The 19,243-nt window shown below is 38.7% G+C and overlaps 1 long non-coding RNA gene across 1 annotated transcript in view; it reads right to left on the minus strand.

Annotated features, from left to right (window-relative positions):
* LOC140373978 (uncharacterized) overlaps positions 1–11,839 on the minus strand; it is a 41,435-nt gene extending 29,596 nt beyond the window's left edge. The window contains exon 1 of the long non-coding RNA XR_011929057.1: positions 11,647–11,839. This is a non-coding gene — a long non-coding RNA (uncharacterized lncRNA). The remainder of the gene's footprint in view (positions 1–11,646) is intronic.
* Positions 11,840–19,243: the final 7,404 nt, after the last annotated feature.

Consider the following 19,243-nt stretch of genomic DNA (forward strand, 5'->3'; position numbering starts at 1 on the left):
GAATTAAATTACAATTAAGTGAACAAAATACATGAGCAAACATTTACATTTACCAGTTTAGCGATTCATTTAAAAAGAAAAATGTGGATAGTATTCATGCAAAATATTAAAAGCCAGTAAGCATATTCAAAATCTCGCATAAGTGCTCTGTTTAATAGGTTGCTTGAGTCGAGTGCACGGACAAAGAGAAGTGATAGAGGATCTTCCAGCAGTTTATGCACAGAAATGTCAAACGGTAGATAGGTGCATGAATTATAGCTTACTATTCCCCACTAAGCTCACTGATACATTTACAAGCTCTTATGCAGACCAAGGACTCTAAGCTAAGACAGTTTAGTCAGGCAGTATGAACAAAGAGATATAGGAGCACATAGGAGACATGTGGTCGACTACATTTGCAAAGAAGTTTGTGGAAAAGGGAAAATGCACGCAAAGTGTCAAGATGAAAAGATGCTTAAGCTGGAATTTACTTTTTGTATGTAAATTGTGTGAACAATCGGACTAGTTGGTGCAAAGTTAGAAAGACCATTGAGAAAAACTGACCACGTTTGGTTAATGAATCTTCTTGCACATTTTTGTGAGGTTAGCTATTCCAGATGAAGGAACAGTGTTTGTATCGTGTGAACAAAGACAGATACAGTGCAGATTGGGAAGTCTTGATGAGCGCTTTTTACTCATCATGACAAATTGGGGAATCGATGTATCGAGGGTTACGGATAAATGTGCATTTGAAGCATCTGAATTCAAGCTAGTTAGTTAAGTCAGGTTCGTCACAACAAAGACACGCTAAGGTTAATCAGTTATGATACATTTGTAAATGTTTTGTCAATGCGTCATACACATCCATGTACAAAATGTGCATGGATGTCGGGATTGGTAGTTGCATTTGAACCAGCATCATGGCAAGTTATTGGAGTTCAAATGTTGCGTTAAGTTGAGTCTGGAAACATGAGAAAAAATGTATTCCATCAATCAAATTTGGATCGATTTTGTGCTTGCTTCTGGCACATTCGTCAGCCAAAAACACGACATATGATAACATAGAGATTCTACGGTGAAAAGAGTCAATGGAGTTTGGAAGCGCAGCCAAATGCTCTGTACTTGAAAATTAGCCTTGGCAGGGCTGTGGGTTGAGTTAGGGAGTCAGAACAAAGAGGCGTACATACGGTCCAATATGGTCGACAACATTTGGAAAGGCTTGGTCAATTCGCCTTGCACATGCGTCAACATAAGCCATGAAAAAGAACGTCTGCAAGGTCTGCACTCAAAGTCGAGATCGGGGGAGTTAGTAGGTTATTAAAGCTCGATGCAACTCAAATCGAGAAACGCAAACAAAGAAACATGCATACAGACGATTTGGCACACACATTCAGAAAATCTATACATCTTGTACAGGGCTACAAATGCATGCATTTTTACGTTAAAAAGTACACGGTTGATCACTGCTTCAAAGTGCATGTAAAGTGCATAAGTAGAGATTGGATATTTTGTAGGTCAGTAGGTCTACTGGTTGAGTCAGGTGATGTGAACAAAGACATACAATCAAATCAGTTTCGTCCTATGCATTTTGCACATTTGACGCTTTATCAGACAGCGAACATACATAAAAGAGTAGTTATTCATAGTATTTGCAAGGATTCTCAAAAGCATTTCACTTGAAGCAAAAATCTAGTTAGTAGGTTAGTAGGGCTGCAAGTTGAGTCAGGCGATGTGAACAAAGAGACAAGCACACACCATGTATACTTCGCCGAATTTGGGAATGTTTGGTCAATGCGTCTTGCAGATGCACTTGCAGTTTGAAAACAAAAACGACAAACAACCTCTCAATTCTCTTTGCATTACTACTTGCAAAGACATCAAAAAGTGCTAAGCTCCACATCGAGACGGAGCTAGTTAGTAGGTTAGTAGGTCTAGTGATAGTTGAGTCTGGCGAACAAAGAAACATGAGTGTACAGTTAACCCCTGCAGCTCTGACAGTTCAAGTCAACCCCCGAAACCTGATCAAAGACAACCATTTGGGAGGAATGGAGAGATCGTGGGGAGATGTCAGTGCCCGTCAGCTCTGGAAGACAAAGAAAAGCGCTTACCTTTGAGATGCTCTGGCACATGCGGAGAGTCCAGCGCTCCACACAGCTCATCACATACGAGCAGCATCATTGTTCTGCCTTAACCCCTCCCACGCCGCAACCGTCTGGCTCCAACACAACGCCACGTCTGCCCATAAAACATGCACCATCAACAGTCTACCTTGTTGCTCCCCCCACCCCTCCCGCCTTCACTGAAATTCCAGCACACACGAGCTCCCTCTTCCCCTTCTTCCTCCTCCTCCTCCTCCTCCTCCTCCTCCTCCTCCTCCTCCTCCTCCTCCTCCTCCTCCTCCTCCTCCTCCTCCTCCTCCTCCTCCTCCTCCTCTTCCTCCCCCTCCGCTCTCACCCCCAGCCGCTAGACACACTCATTTATACTGCTATATACTGGCAGCGCACAAAGACTCCCACTCACGGTGCGGAGTGTGATCATGTGATTTGTGTGATGCTGTGCGAGGCGTGCATGCATGTGAGAGCATGTGGTGTCTCGCTGCCAAAGCCGCTGTGGATCCAGAGCCTCGCTCCCCTCCCTCTGCACAGTCGCCTGTTCAGATTTACATTCACACTTCATGAAAGGCAATAGTTGGTAATAAATAAAGGTAATATAGAGGTAACAATGCTGGGATTCTTTGGCGTGACAGTGGGGATGAATTGGTCTAATGCATTGTGTTTGTTTAAGCATAGTTGATGAGAAAGGGCCATAGAAGGGCGTTAAGAAGAGTCTGAGGATTTCCTGACAAAGAAACTTCAGTTTTATAAATAAATCTTGCCTTGTGAAAAGAGGAAGTCTGCAGACATTCTAAGCAGCTCTGTGTTAAGAACAAATTAGAGAGAGAGCAAGCGAAAATCAGCATTGATTCAAGGGATGATTTTGTATTGGTGAACTTGCCTTTAATAAAACAAACCATCATACATAACTTCATATTTTGAAATGTTACCCAGATTGTCGTGCTCAATGTATAGTTTATACAATCCATTCAAGTCCTTGCCAATGTGAAACTTCAACAAATCCAAATGGACTGGATGGAAATATATGCAAACAAAGGCTAAATGATCCAGCAGTTAATTTGTTAGTGGGCCCATGATGACATCATAGTCACATGATTCAGCCATGCAGGACATCAATATCCCTTTGTGTCTCCAACTTCTCCTAACCTAAGGACAATGTTTAGTTTTTGTTCACATAATACCATGCGCTCTACGGTTTTAGGTGTTGACAGCATAAACAAACTGCAGCTCATCACCCCCTACCCTAGGCGTCCATGGAGGCTCTCACGTCTCTCCATCACTCCCCAGGGGCAGGAGGGCTACATGTACTTACCCCCGCTGTATTATTGATGGACCATAATGGCGCCATTACAGGAGATGGAGACAAGCCGCTGGATATTTTAACTGGGCTTTTGAGGACACCAGAGAGATATGGAGAGTCATTGTCTGTGGAGTGTGAAAACAGCGGTCAATTAAAAGACTCAAGCTCTTTGTTCCATTAACAATGAGCTGCAATTTCTGTTGGTTGCTGCGGCCAGCCTCTGCTCCATCGCCATGGCAGCAGCAAAACACCAGTCACCTCAGCCCTTCAACTTTTTTCCCTTCTTCACTATAGATTCACTGCAAGTTTTGTCCAACAAAACTGTAAATTGTGTGTGAATATGTTCAGTCAAAGTATGTAGTATGCGTCTATTTTTCTTTAAATTTACTTAATCCTGATTTTTTGTCCCTCCTGCTTGAAAATGGAGAGAGTTTAGTCAGATCGGGCATCCGGTATAAAAACCCCGGACTATCAACCTCTGCTAACCATGGGACAATGGAAGCAAATGGTTCTACTTCTTCCTCAGTCATCGTAAAATTGTCGCAAATTTTGTTACTTCAGATCAAATTAAACATAGCTTACCTAATCATAAGCAGTATTTCCCCAAAAAACATATATATTTCTTTACTTTTTGGTCATTTATCTATAGATCTACCGTTAATTTGAGTTGGTGGCACACAAAGAAACTGAACGATGCAGTGTCTGGCCAATTTTGTGTATTTCAGCGCTAAGTGCATCTGTGCAAGTCAAGCCAACTCAACATCTTTGCCAACCCACTGACCTACGTTTCAAACCAGCTGAGGAAAATAGAAATCATGACAAAAATTGTGCACTGCTTAATTATAATGCCAGATCAACATGCACCAGAGCACGTTGAGCAGCTTTTCACCGTAAAAGCTCACGCCGAGATTTAGCACCGGCCGAAAGGAGCAACGTGCTGCAAAACGAGGGGAGTCGCAAGGTCATCATGGTTTAGTTTGAGCAACGTTTACACTTTGACAAGCTAATTAAGTGCGGCTCTGCTTGTATTTGCATTACACACAGGCTTTATTGCACCGGGGTACAAAAACGGGAAATCCTGACTCTTTTCTATGACAATGAATATAACTGCATCTTTAACGTAATTAATGTGCAGTTGTGCATTTCATTTAGTGGGCTAATATAGAGGTAGATTTTTACAGTTTGAGTGGGAAAGAATCAAATCTGCGTGGACACTTAATTAAACGTGCACTGTGTAACTTTCTGTTAGAGGGTCTGCAACCTGCTTGGATGATATTTACGGATGCACAGTTAAGTGTTTTCAGTCACGTATTAAGACCCATCTTTATTCACTGGCTTTTAACACTGCATACGTTGTGTTGGTTTATCTATTTTACTTATTTATTTAGCTGTTTTATGCTTTTATAGTTTGCTTTGATTTGATTAAACAGATTTTATTGCATTGGGGTTAGTAAGATAAAATTGGGCGCTTATTTCACCTTTTGTTGTATTTTATTGTTGTGTGTGTGGATCGCTTAGTGCTCCTCTTAGCTTCTTTTAAAGCTTCACTGGGCCTTTTTTATTGAAACCTTTGCTTGGAATGTTCTACATGTTTTTATTAAGCATGAGTCAGAAAAAGCTCTTCAAAACATGCATTTTGGAGTCGCAAAACATGGAGTCGCTTTTTAGCAGATCTCTGGTACGTTTAATACCACACCAACATTTTCATTCATACAAGCAGACGACAGACCCTCCACCAGATAAAATACACCTGTAAATCATATATTAAACCAAATAACACAAAATTAATTATACTTAAAAAAAATACATTTAAAAAACTTAACTTCTGTGCTATTTCTTTTCTCTGAAATCAGTTGTATCGGTGTATCCTTTTCTTGTTATGTGTGACTTGTCATTTTGAGTAAAGCAGCCATACTTCTTACGCTCATGCTTATTGTGACTCGATATGTAACTGCCCAACAACGTAGGCCTCTCAGGCGGTTTGTCCTGGGAATAGATGTGTTGAAGCACTCATTACAAATCTAATTAAATGTTCCGCTAATGGCTTTTGTTATCCCTTCTCTGATGTGGAACAAAAGCCTGTTCTGAGTGACGCACAGTGTAAAACAGGCACTTCACGTAGTTATGTTTCACTCTTTTGAATGGTCACATATTTGAAAGGCTGCATTAAAATCAAACTGTTATCATCATCTCGCCTGCACTCTCTCTCATCTATTAAAAGACACAGGAAATTAATTATTGTTTTAGACGTTTGACATAGAAGTCTTCAAAACAGCTGGTCTTGTTCCTAAATGAAAGCAACGTACGGTACTGAGGAAATTAGAACAACTTTGGTGTGAAAATGGTCGGGGCACTTTAGTTATCATTGCAAGATAGGACCAGTGCCTTGGCATAGAGTTTTACATTTTACACAGTTCACTACAAGGACACAAAGCATTTTTTTTAAATACATTAATTAAAAGATACAAATTAGTGTCTGTGTCATTAATTAATATCTAGCATTCATGTTAAACTAATGTCTTTTTGAAGTGGTAAATTGAGAACAAGTGTCTTCACTCAAGGTCCATTAGTTTCTCACTGAGGCAGAGGAAATCTGGCATTATTTCAACTTGTATTTAATTACATTATATGTTTTACTTTATTGTTTTATTTGTTATCATTAGCTGTGGTTTGGCAGACATTAAATATAATTATGTATGATTTCAAAAGCATCTTCTAATACAATTATATTTATTGTATTTGAAATAGTTTATTGTGAACGTGTCACTACAAAAACAATTGATAATGTGTGAAATTATATATAAAATATAGATTTAAATTCTGACTACATTCATATTGTGTATTTCAAGCTGGATAATGTCTACTACAGTTTCAATACAAATTTCTGGCCTTTTCTTGACCTGATTATCTTCATTTTGACTGATTTAATATATCACATTTAGATTATGTTTAAAGATGAAAGGCTTTAATTTAATTTAGTCTTTATTTGTCTGGGATGTACAAACTCATGAATCTTACAAGAAAAGATGATTTGCACCAGATTTAGCTCCTGCTACACATAAGTACACATAACACTGCAAATAAAACCAACCTCGCTCATTTATGATCATTAGCTCAGTCAAATACACAGTTTCAAATACATTAGATGATTTCCTAAAATGACAAAACAAGTTCACGCAGATGTTAAAAATAAATAAAATAATTTGTTTTACAGCCAAATTACAAATACAATTTAGTTGATATTGATGATGATATTGACAAAGTTGATGGTATAAGATGAATTTTTTCAGGACTACAGACAATTTCAGGCTGTTTTAATGTAAGTCTTTGTTTACATGGTTAAACTGCCTGGATACAAAGCATATGGTTCCATCACTAAAGCTGCCACACCCAAAGGCCTTCTCTCTTTCTCTCTTTCTCTCCACTCAGGCCTGCTTCAGTGACCATTTCCTCCCACACACACACACACACACACACACACACACACACACACACACACACACACACACACACACACACACACACACACACACACACACACACACACACAGGGTCAGAACTCCTTCAATCCTTACACTAAACACACCACTCTCCCGATCACAACAAGCACATGTAACGTAACCGCTACATCCTGGATACATCCTCCCCGGACATTAAACACCATGTCCCCGATTCATGTGGCGCCTCCCAGACTCTTAGCTCCCAGAGAAGGATGACCGCGCATTCGGCCGAGCACACAAGATTGAATTACAGCTATCAAAGGGAAATAATTGTAGCTAAGGTCTATTCTTCCACAATACATCTTCCTTGACACGTCTAAAGGTATGCATGAAAAATCTATCATCCCTCAGACAGCTTTAACAAGGACGATACGCCAGGAATACATGAATGCTTAACCGTGTCACTTGTGAAAACAATGAGGCAATGGAGAACTCATACAAATTCAAATTATAGATTAGAATGTGCATAGTAAAATTCAAAAGGATTTTATTGCTATGCTACGTTCAGTCACTATGTCTTTATTGTATTGTTAAAACTTAAATCAAGCAGGTTCATATGTTGCCACTGGTGGTCACTAGCGGTACTGCACACAGACAAAGTTTTTCATTATTTTATTTTTTTGTACAACATAATATATTCACGGGTCAGCTTCCTGTTTAAAGGTGTCATTTATCAACTGTAATAATAATAAGATAAGATTTCAGTTTTGTATAGTGCTTTTCAGGGCGCTTTAATTAGAACATAGAACAAGAAAAAGATGAGTAATGATGGAAAGCAGTAATTTTCACTGTTTAAAAGTTTTAAAACAGTATAATAAATGTGTTCTATACATAAACACAAAGCTAGTAAATACATTAAAAAAATAATGAAATGGAGAAGAAAGAAAGAAGAATTTGGAGTGGTAAATGAATAGCCAAAAGGAATCTACTTTTTCTCTTTAACTCACTTTAAACATTTGGTTACACGCATGAAGAAAAACACCCACACAACTTATCCTATCAGTGTCAAGGCCCTTGGCAATTATTAGCACATGAAAAGTCGGTGTTTCAGATGAAGTGTGGATGTAGAGATGATGTTGTAGATAATGAAAATAAAGGGAAAATGTGGCGTTGGTGGAGCGGAAATTTGAGCTGGGGATTTGAGCAGTGCGGATATGGAAAGCACAGAGGAGAGATACCTGCTCCTCTCCTATGGCCCAATAATGAGCCTCTACTTCCTGTGCCATTTCACGCACTCAGAGCACATCAAATGTAATGGGATTTGGTCAGAGGCGAGATATTTCCATAAAGGTAAGATATTCAAATGTTTGTAGACGTCCAACGCAAAGCCCATGGGCAAAACGTCGACGTCTACAACGACACTGCACCAGTATATTTTATATTCTCGGTAACACTGCATCACTTGTTTATTATATTCTTATATCTATGTTAACAATTTCACTAAAGGGCATTTCCAATATTTGCTTAAGGGCCACAGGAGTATGTTACAATTAGAATTAAGATTAATCAAACAAAATCTCCTGCTTCATTCTGGATACAAACTGCTGAAGCTGTAGTTTAGATCTTATTTCAGTCTTTATGTCAAGTCTCCTGGATGATTTTTATAATGTGAACATTGAACAGAATCCGATCATTTAAACACAAATAATAAATCTACTCATGATTGCAATTCATTTTCCAAAATTATTCAGCGAGTTATAATTATCCTCCGTCTCACTGGAGAATACAGTAAAGAATGGAATTAAAAGTGACAATTTTGTAATGGCTAAATATCACTGACAAGGGGAATTGTTGCAGTCGTTAGTCTTGGATGCCCTTTCCTTTCATTTGACACTTCTGATATAGATGGTAGTTGCCATCGTTTGTTTCCTAAACGTTTCTCCCTAAAACAGCTTTTACTTTCTGTCAGAGTTAATGAGACAAGAGCAGAGCAGCCTTGAGCGCAAATCGGCTGCTGTCATCAATAAATGAACAGAAAACACCCGACAGTCTGTCTGAGTTCACATATTAGAAATTCTTGTGTACATCAAACAGATTTCAAATACATTCTTTCCTGTAGTTGTGTGTTCATATAAAGCCTCTGAACTATTGTTGGCCTCATACGCTAGAATGAATAAATGACTTAAAGAAGACCTAGTCCTCTTTTCTCTACTTGTTAGTTAATCTACGATACCTTTGGATCATAATGTTGGATTTAAAACATTTTAAATTGCAATATCAATCTAAAACGTCTTAATATAGAAACAAGGCCGCTTACTTCCGGGTTGAAAACTGCGGTGCTATTTCCCACCTGCCTCTTTACGATACGTCACAACCTATAGAGCTGCAGTGACGACAGCGGGCAGCCGATTTTCTTTTTCCTTTTGTGCCAAAAACGCTACGTGACACTGGTGAATCTTACATATGTTACCATTAAGAAATGTATTGCAGAACAAATGAAATAAAGAGCAGTGGGCGTATATCTGTGACACAGAGACTGTCAAAGCCGTAGCGTCACGTCTGCAGCAGAATAAAGATTACTCAAACATGCATGAATCACACTTGATGCAACTTCGAGTGGTTTAATGACAGGGGAAAGCTATTCAAATGTGGTTAAAAGCTCCTAAAGGTCGATTTTTTAAAAAGATGTTGGAAAATACAATGGCCAACTAGATGCTAAAAAGGCTAACAATCAGAAATCTCGTGCCACTAATGCAATTTTAATGTGTGACTCTTAAACTTCATTGTCGGCACTGGTCCGAGCTCAGATCCATTGTCCAGTCTGCATCGGCCCCCCGCCACTGCAGCAGGTCTAATGGTCTGTGGTGAAAGGTGAGCCCCGTCACCAGGGGTCCTCCACCATCAGCCTTCTCTACCCCCCGCTTCCATCTCCATGACAACCACTCACCATGGCGACCCCTGTCACCATCCTGTCCTCCCGAGGCCCATAATGGAGCTAATAAACTCGCTCTATCCGCTGCCATTGACACCCCCTGGAGACTGTGTAGGACCACCCCCATTTTGATCATATCTGACGGTGATTCCTCCACCTCAGAGGGTTTAACCAGCGACCAAAGCTGCTCCGACCAGGAGAAAGACAACGCCTAATATATTGTGTGGATAGCTTGTGTAAGGACGACAGCCGTTGACTCTAGTCAAAGCAAAAGTGGGCTTGGTTTGATCCCAGCAGCTTCACTTCCATCAGCCTCCTTGGCAGCTGGGGCTAGTTTACCAGTATGAGGAAGAAAAGCAAAGTAAAGCACTTTGGGATTTTTAAAATTATAGTGGCAACTGGATTTATTTAAACAATAGTTAATTTTTTTCCTCTTCTCAATTTAGTAAATTGCTTTAGTGGGTCTTTTATCTGAATGGTTTCAGAATTGTACATTTAATTGTAAATGTTTGCATTTTACATTTTGTATTTAATTTGGAGCTGCCACTGAGAAATGTCCATTGAGGATCAGTAAAGTCTTCTGATTCTGATTAAAGAGTGTTGATAAAGTTCACACCCTGGTTCAGTTAGAAGGCCTAATTCGTGTCCTTTTTCTTCTTATTGTACATGTCTAATCCAAGGGACAAAGCCTCTTGTCAATTTAAGATCATTTTACTGTGACAAGATAGTCCTTGAAAAGCCCAAGACTTTGTCCATTTCTCACTTGAGTAACCACAGCGCTATGGGGCCACCACCCTTTTTCCCTACAACTGCTCCACCTCAGTGGGCTCGAACATCCAACTACCAATTCTGCTCCTACTCCATCATACAACATAAAACTAACTCCATCCTCTAGCTCTTGCAGGTTAAATCTCCCTCTGGCACGGGACACAATCAGATAAACCAACTGACAACTCCCTGTAGTCCATCTTCAGCATCTTCCAGCCCTGAGAAAATTCCTCAAATGACTAACATAACCTTGTTTCAGGCCCATTTAGGAGCTGAACAGTCGTTTCCAGCTCTCTGTCTCTCAAAGGGAAAAGGGGCAATTGTGCTTTCTGAGTAAAACAGGACGACATGCTGCGTCTTCAAGCTTCTCTTTGTCTCTGGGGGTTGTGTAATGAGTCCATGGCAGTCTGTCAGACATCAAATGAAATTGATTCCACACGGCAAAAGAGCTCCGCCATTATCCATATCCCCTGACATCTACTGGCTTGATCACACTTTTGGATTATTATCTAGTAAAACAGCCCAGCACGTATCAGGAAAAGCAAAGTCAATGATAGGAAAAAGTCGGGATGGGCAATTTGTGAAATGGAGATGGTGATTGGTATTTTAAATGAGCAGATCCCATGATATTTTATATGAAATATGATGTGGAATCATTTGTGTTTTTGTGCTATGTTAACTTGTCATGTTGGCACGTCTTCAAATTGCCCAGCCCAAGTGAGAACGCTGTCATAGTAGAATCAATGGAAATCGTTTCAATAAAGCTTGACGCAAAAATTAAACATATTTTCAGTGACATAGAAATCATAGAAAGCACAGTTTTTGCAGTTAATTTTTGATCAAGCCTGACAATAAAGTTTGATCCAAAATTGTCCTACCGCAATGAAGAAAAAGTATTTGTACATACAGATATATCCACACAAATGATGCGTACAAAATCCACATTTTCTATGACTTTGAATGTTAAAAAAAATATGCATATACAATTTTACAAGTCAAAATTCATATTCTTATTCAATAAAAATACATTCTAAAAAAGACAAGTATTTTTAACCATTACTGTTTTGTTGAATGAACATCTACATCTGTGTAGCAAAGTATTGTTCAACTTACCCCCAGTGGCGTCCCCTAAGGGCTGAGCCAGCTTTGACAGCGCCGACGCCTTTTTGCTTCCTTCATATCTTTCATCCCTAAAATGTTCCCTATCACTCACACTTTACTTTCTAAACATGTCTCCTTTCCTAATTTCCTTCCCTTTTAAGCCCCCACCTAGTCTACTACTACTTTGTTCCACTACACTTTCCCCCCCACATCCTCTCATCTTCACACTTGCACTATGCACTTGCTTGTCAGTCGCCTGGCACAGAGAGGCGGTAGACACATGGGAGGGCTATTTTGTAATCTTGCGGGTCATACCATCCTGGCATCGCGACGCCGAAGGGGGGAGGAGCGAGGAGAGGATGCAGCAGGAAGGAGGAGAGGACGTGGCAATCCTATAGCGGCACTCTCCATCTATACTATCACAGCATCCCTGCGTCTGCGAGGCGATGGTTGAGCCCGGAGTTTTTTCCCATCGCTGTCTCCTCACTCTCTGCATCCTCGCGGCGCTTTAGGAGTAAGTGGGAAATAGAAAGGAAAAAAGGAAGGAAGGATGCAAAGGAAGGAAGCAAGGGAGTGGTGTTGTCGAGGGGAATTAAGGATGAGACAGAGAAGAGATGGAATGAATGGGGATGATTGGGTGAAGGATGCTTCCGGATGCGATCAATGTTAGGAAATATGTTTTACACTACAGGATATGTAGTAAAATGTAATAATAAAACACAATATGAAGAGTCCCAGCAGTGAAATGACGATAAAGATGTGGTATGGGTAAATACGGACGGCGCCAGTGATGCTCTGAAAGCCACAGTTTAAATCTGATTAGGCTTTAGTCTTAGTGTCTGGCAAAACTTCAAAAAGTTAGAGTCGTGGTAAAACCAGGTATGATTCATCACTTTTTGAATATTCACACTGGTTTGAATTGCGCTCAGCTGTAAAATGCAATCTTACAAAACTGTTTGTGTAAGATTTGATTGTTTCAGACTTAAGTATAAATGTGCGCAATTTCCTTTCAATTTTATAGCTGTGGCTTCAATAACAACTGCAACGTTCTCGGAAGGTTTGACAAAAACTGGGACGTTCAAACAAAAGAACAGCAATCCAAGAATAAAACATGCAGCAGAAATTAAAATAATATGCAGATATCAAAACATAATTGCATATTGTTGGTCATTGTAAGGGGCCCTCACAATGTCTGTAATGTGTGTGTTTTTTTTTTATATAGAGCCACACCCCCGGTCAATCACCCTATAGATTATGATAAAACAATGATTAACCTAAATATTACAGTAAAAACTACATATTTTGCAACAGCTAACGTATACAATGCAGCAAACATTTCTTTTTTCTTCTTGTTCACAGTTTGTCTGACTCAGGAGCTTGGTACCTGGACTGTTACCTCTCATGAATCAATTCTGTTTCTCCAAAGCACACACACAAACGAACCATCGGGCGCTGCTGTCAGAAAATATGTTTGAATGATTCCTTTTTGTAAATACTACATATGAAAAATCTCACTTATAATCCCTCATTCATTTTTCCACAGTGGTCTCTAAAAGTGGAAAAGTTCAGCAACTAAATTAACTTGATACTATGGGAGTCCCTTTATTTCGTTTTTTTCCCCTGTTTTGACAAATAGTATTTAATTTGTTCTAATATTTCTATCCACACAAGTTAAAAAAAATAAAAAATCTAAACAAATGATTTTGATTTGATTAGTATCCTTGTCCTTGTTGTTTTCCACCAATCAAACCAGTGACTTTTGATCATTTTGATTACATTTTCTATTTCATAATGACACAAGATCAGATGCATGACCCAGAGTTCAAGCAGGAAAGGAATAAATATCATATTACAGTGATAAACAAAATTTAAAGGATCAAGTCTCTAGTTTATTTTTATATATAACAGAAAAATGGACAGTGACTCCACAACTTCAATATATATATCATATTTCCTTCCGATTGTTAATCTTTTTTTAGTCATTGTCCATTATACTAATCCAACAAGGAGAATATTCTTTGTTTTTAGATGGATAATTCTTGAATTGCTGCTCAAATGTATTAAAACATTTGATCATTTTTCATTCCACATTCTTATATTTAGCAAAACTCATATAATAATTAATTAAACAATTAATTATATCCTTATAGCTACAAATAACTAGTGTTAATATGTAGGCTAAGCACTTTTTGACCTGCTATAATTGACTTTCCGGGACCTATACGCGGGAGAAGGCTGCCTATAGTGGCGGCGCTGATGGGAGACAGGCGGAGTGCGCGGAGTGAGCTGGAGTATATTTGGAGCAGGAGAAGTTGTGTGTGTGATAGAATGAATTATCGCTGAACCATGAAGGAAGGTGAGCCAGAGGTTTCTCCAGAAGACGGCGGGCGGAGACTTTTCACACCGTCAGCCTCCTCCTCAGTGACCGTCTTGTGTGCGTGAAGGTACAATGTGTTCAAACCTTATTAAGGGATGTGTAATTAGAAAAAAGGGAATTTTAGTTAGCTGTAAGGAGTGAGGCTTTCAGACAATGGGTTGGAACAGAAAGCAAAAATAACTGGATGTGGTTTTTAGGAGAAAAGGCTGTATTTCCTGTCATTATTTGCTATTTTAGGCATGTAAAGGTTTGCAAATAAACAAGAGCCCCGTGCTGTTGAGGCTTAAAAGATATCCGAGGTGGATAATTGCAATGTGCGTAATAAAAACTCAATAATTTCTGGCAGGCTGATACGAGGCATTATGAGACTATATAGGAAAGAGAGAGTGGTGCTTCAGTGGAATGTAGCATTTAGAGCAGGGTTGTCCACATTTTTTTTCATGGAGGTCCACATTTCTAGAACATATACAAAGCAAAGGGCCATAGACTGGTGGTTATTCAAATATTGGCATTGAAGAAGTTTTACCGATATTTTGGAACCAGAAATAGACCGATACACTACCGATATATTTGGCCGATATTTAGACTTTTTAGCATATTGGGTATCAGTCTTGAAATTCCAGCACAGGTCGATAGTTAGTTTGGACCAACCAGCTGTCTAAAGAACATGTATCAAGCTTTATTTGGCACTTTAATGTGAAGAGGCACTGTACAAAACAACACTGCTTTCTTCTGCAATTTGTAATTAAACAGGTCTTTGATTTGAATTTGAAATTACATAATTTGGGGGAAATAATCCAAATCGGCTGTGCATATCAGCTCAAACACAGAGCTTATCGGCCATTAGTTTCTTTGAATTTGTGCAAATCGGCATCGGCCATGTGAAAAAATGTTGGCCAATTTACCATGAAGCTTGATAAGACACATAGAGGCCACTTTAACATTCATTTAATTATGGACATGTAGTTGTATCATTAAACATTGGCAAGATAACTGGATATGTTGTGTCTCACAGAAAGGGCCGTCAGTGTCCACCTCCACAGACTGTTTACAGCTGCTCCAGGAATAGAACCAGCAATCTCCGTGTCAATCTGAAACAAGTGCCTCCCAACTGTTTTTATCTCACACTTCTTGTACCCCCAACTTGTGTTATTGTAATTCTTTAGAATCTGTTGTAAATGTAAATTATTACGGTTTAGTTTTGTCTTGTAATGAGGTATAAATCACCCGCATTGTTAAGGATATGAATTGTTATGGTTAGGGTTGAAAATGCATTGTATTCAAATGCTTTTCAAGTTCAGTTGTGTTACATACTGTAAGTAAAAGAACCAGACTCAGGAGGAAATTATGATTAAGTAAAAGCATCACATAAAATAACCTAAAGTGAATATTTCAGTCAAGTGTGACGATCTTGATAAGGAATTGGGCTGATTTTCAGTCAACAGAGGCAACTGAATTGAAAATATCATGGTTTATCCAGGCAATTCTTTCTTGTCCAGTTAAAAAACTACCTGGAGTATAAAGTACTGATACCTGCTCTCAATTGTAAGTAGAAGTAAAGTAAAGTAAAACGTATCCACTCAAGACAGAACACATTGACTCATAGTGCTGTGAGGGACCCATTCCCGTAAAGCCTGGCCCAAATTACAAAATTACAGATCTGCAGGTAATTTAGTTTAGTTTAGATTTTCTCACATACAACTTTCATATTCATCTGCACAAGCTCGCCCTTTGAGGCAACTGCTGTTGTGATTGAGGGTGTTACAAAAATACATTTAAATGAATTGAACTTAATGCTTGAGTTGTCTTATTCAAAAGAGATGGCGCAAGGGATTAACGATGACTCATAAATGCTTTGGAGATGTCACAGGGGAGTTGAGTAATGGAAGAAAACAAGACCAAAAACACTACTTCAACAAATATATGCGTCACAAATAATGATTAGAATTTATAGGTGGCAGGTTGTATTTTTTGTACATTGCCTTTTTCTAAACTCAAAATTGGTTCAGAAATGTTGTCTGACAGGGTTTTACATGATTTGACACTGACTTTTAAACTGGCAATGACCTTCATCAAAATAAGCACTGAAAGCTCACTTATTATACACAGGGAACATTTCAGAAACTTACAAGCCATGTTTCAGTTGTTGTTCACTATGTTTCAAAAATATGTTTCGCTAATCCCAATGCTAATCAGTTATTAACGTTTTCTACATAACTCACTACGACAAAGCCACATTTGCGTTTTTAAAATGCAGTTGTACTTTTTTACAATGTAATTTGTTGTATAAATGTCAGAACCACAGCTGACAATAAAGACTGCTCTGATATCTAAGCAGTTTATGCAGATTTCCTTATGAGTCATTAGCGACCAGACTCAAGATGGCTGCTGGTGGCGTGCAGCTCTTGCAGGAACCGAATGAAGAAAGAGCACCCACACAGCTGAAAAATGCAAAATATTTCAAGTCCACATAAATAACAAAGCTTAAGATAAAAAAGGAATTGCAGCCAGAGAACAAATCAAAACTTACTCAGGGAGAACGAGACGAACCAACCAAGGACACAAATCCAGGGTTCAAATAAACTCACAAACAAGGAACAGGTGAAACGCGATACGGCAGGGCAGGAAGTAACACAGAAGAAACAACACACTGAGGACATAAAAATGATCAAAATCAAGAAAACATGGAAATATAAGCTAGGAAAATAAACACATAACAACGAAAAGTCAGGCCTGACAGCAGTTACGAATATGTTATCCCTTTACAATTACATTGGGATGACAAAAAATAGGGGGGTGTTGTAGTTTACATATATTTACTCACATTTTCCTATAATGTGTTACAACTATAATTTCCACATTCAAGGCTCCTTGAATCCTGACTGCATAATGATAAAAAACACCATCCTCTGGGGAGAATAATGTGTACATAAAGAGAGTGTCTTAAAGCATGCATTAGCGTCTGGAGCCTGTGAAGACACAAATGGATGTAGGCTACGGAGGGCGGTGCGATCAACACATAGAATAACACTGTTTGATGTAAAGACTGCTGCTTTTGAGCCGCCCGAAAGACAGAAAAAACACTCCTGCTGTCAACATCTTAAACAGAGGAAAGTGTTTACGTCTTGAAGTTTTTTTCAATAAGGAGTGGAAAGTTATTGGAGTGATGACTTTCTGCTATTTGGACTTGATTCACCAAAGTCTCTGCTTTCACATATTCAATTCAACTTGTTGAAGTAGCTCTTTTATGGTATGTTTTTTTAAGGACAAAGAAATACCGCAGTTATTACGGTACCTCAGTTTGTTTTCAAAAGGGAAAGTATCTACTCAGACATCTCTTCAGTTCTAGTCTTTACTTAAGTTAGTGCACATTTGATTCAAGTTTGTTGAGTATAAAAAAAGTGTTGAGACCTGATTTAGCTCTAATTTAGACCTGAAATAGTTCTGATTTAGACCTAGAATTGTCCTAATTTAGACAAGGAATAGTCCTTATTTAGACCTGGAATAATCCCAATTTAGACCAGGATAGTCCTGATTTAGACCTGGAATAGATCTGATTTACACCTGGAAGGTGTACCGATTTATTATCTGGCAATATTTGGTAAGCCAAAACTTTCCTTTGGTGGTACTTGGTGTAAAAAGAACCACTTTTGCTATATACTATTATAATACTGCTAGTAAACAATTATCACAGTGGCTCCCAAGGTACAGAATCAGAATCAGAAAAGGGGTTTATTGCCATTGTCAGTGAACAGAATTCACAGACTAGGAACCTGCTTTAGTATTAAAGGAGCAACATAGAACAATGAATAGTAATAGTAGCAAAATGGATCAAAAAAGGGTTTTGTGCTCAACACACATCGTCTCCCATCACTGTATGGATTGATGCAAATTCACCTTTTGTTGAAGTAGGTTGGCGAGGCCGCTGAGATGAGCTATTGATTCTAATTTCAGCAGCACAGACTGTGAAATTAGTGCAGTTTATGCCATATGTTCTCTCACAGCCTCCAGACACACATGCATACATTCGCTGTCTCCAGCAGATTAGCCAAAGTAGGTCGTTACCTGCCCATTTGGACCAGTGCCGAGGGAAAGACAAATGCTGAGTCTGAATGACATCACATCATTCTGTATTAGTTCTAAAGTGATGCATATTATTGTGCGCCTTCCCTCTTGCAAAACACTGCATGTATACAGGCTGAAGACTGAAGGAGGGGTTACTATTACAATCAAGGTCAACAATTGTTGATGAAATTCTAAATACTAGAACATAAACGCCACAATTTATGTTTATTCATCTGAAATTACCGCTAATGCTTTTTTAGATTCTTTATTTCTTTATTTTTCATGGGATGTAGTTTGGGGGTCAGCAGATTTAGATACATTTTTAATCCAGTAAAGAAAATACAATTTATAACATTCTACATCCATGCTGAAAAAAAGTATAATTCCAGTTTGTTTTGAAAACCACTCGCAAACTGCTTTAACCAAAATGTTTTGTATTTGGTCAAATTTCCTTTTCCCAATTCAATTTGAAGCCTACATGAACTGGTGATATCTCTGGTTGCTGTTAAAGTCTATTACTTTCATCTGTATTTAAATTGGACATCGAGACCATTTTGTTTATTAAAAGACAACTTGTTACTGTCTAAGCCTCAATTGCCAAAATACAAAAGCTATAGATGAACATAGAATGCGGTTTGTATGCAGCAGCTGTCACATAAGCCTCGCTGTATTTGATCTATACTCGCCGCCATAATCAGCTGTGTATGTGCGCTGCAGCCGACACAAATATGATTATGCATATATTAGCTCGGCGCGGCTCGGAGCACCATACGGTGAGGCTAATGGTGCAGCGGATCATATCCACGGCAGCGGGGTGATTGACAGCTCTCACACAAGCCCTCTGCAGTCTGTCTTTCTCCACCATAACCCAGCATTTACATACTACAGGCTCGGAAATAAATTTTTACCAATGTATGTAACGAGAGTGTGTAAGACTTTCCAAAAATGTCTGCTGCTGGAGAATGTTGAAACTAAAGAGGATTCATACCTATCATAGAAAGTGATGTTGGTACTTAACTTACTGTTATATTACACATACTAATACTATTATAACTGGCATTATTACAAATTTAAACTATTACTGATAACCGTGTTACCCTTAATACTATACATACAATACATTTAAATGTCTTGCTTCTTTATATAATGAATCCCAAAAAATGTTAT

Source organism: Eucyclogobius newberryi, unplaced genomic scaffold, assembly GCF_026437365.1.
Source record: "Eucyclogobius newberryi isolate DKJ021-1_F unplaced genomic scaffold, fEucNew1.0.hap1 SCAF_3, whole genome shotgun sequence".
Classification (NCBI taxonomy): Eukaryota; Metazoa; Chordata; class Actinopteri; order Gobiiformes; family Gobiidae; genus Eucyclogobius; species Eucyclogobius newberryi.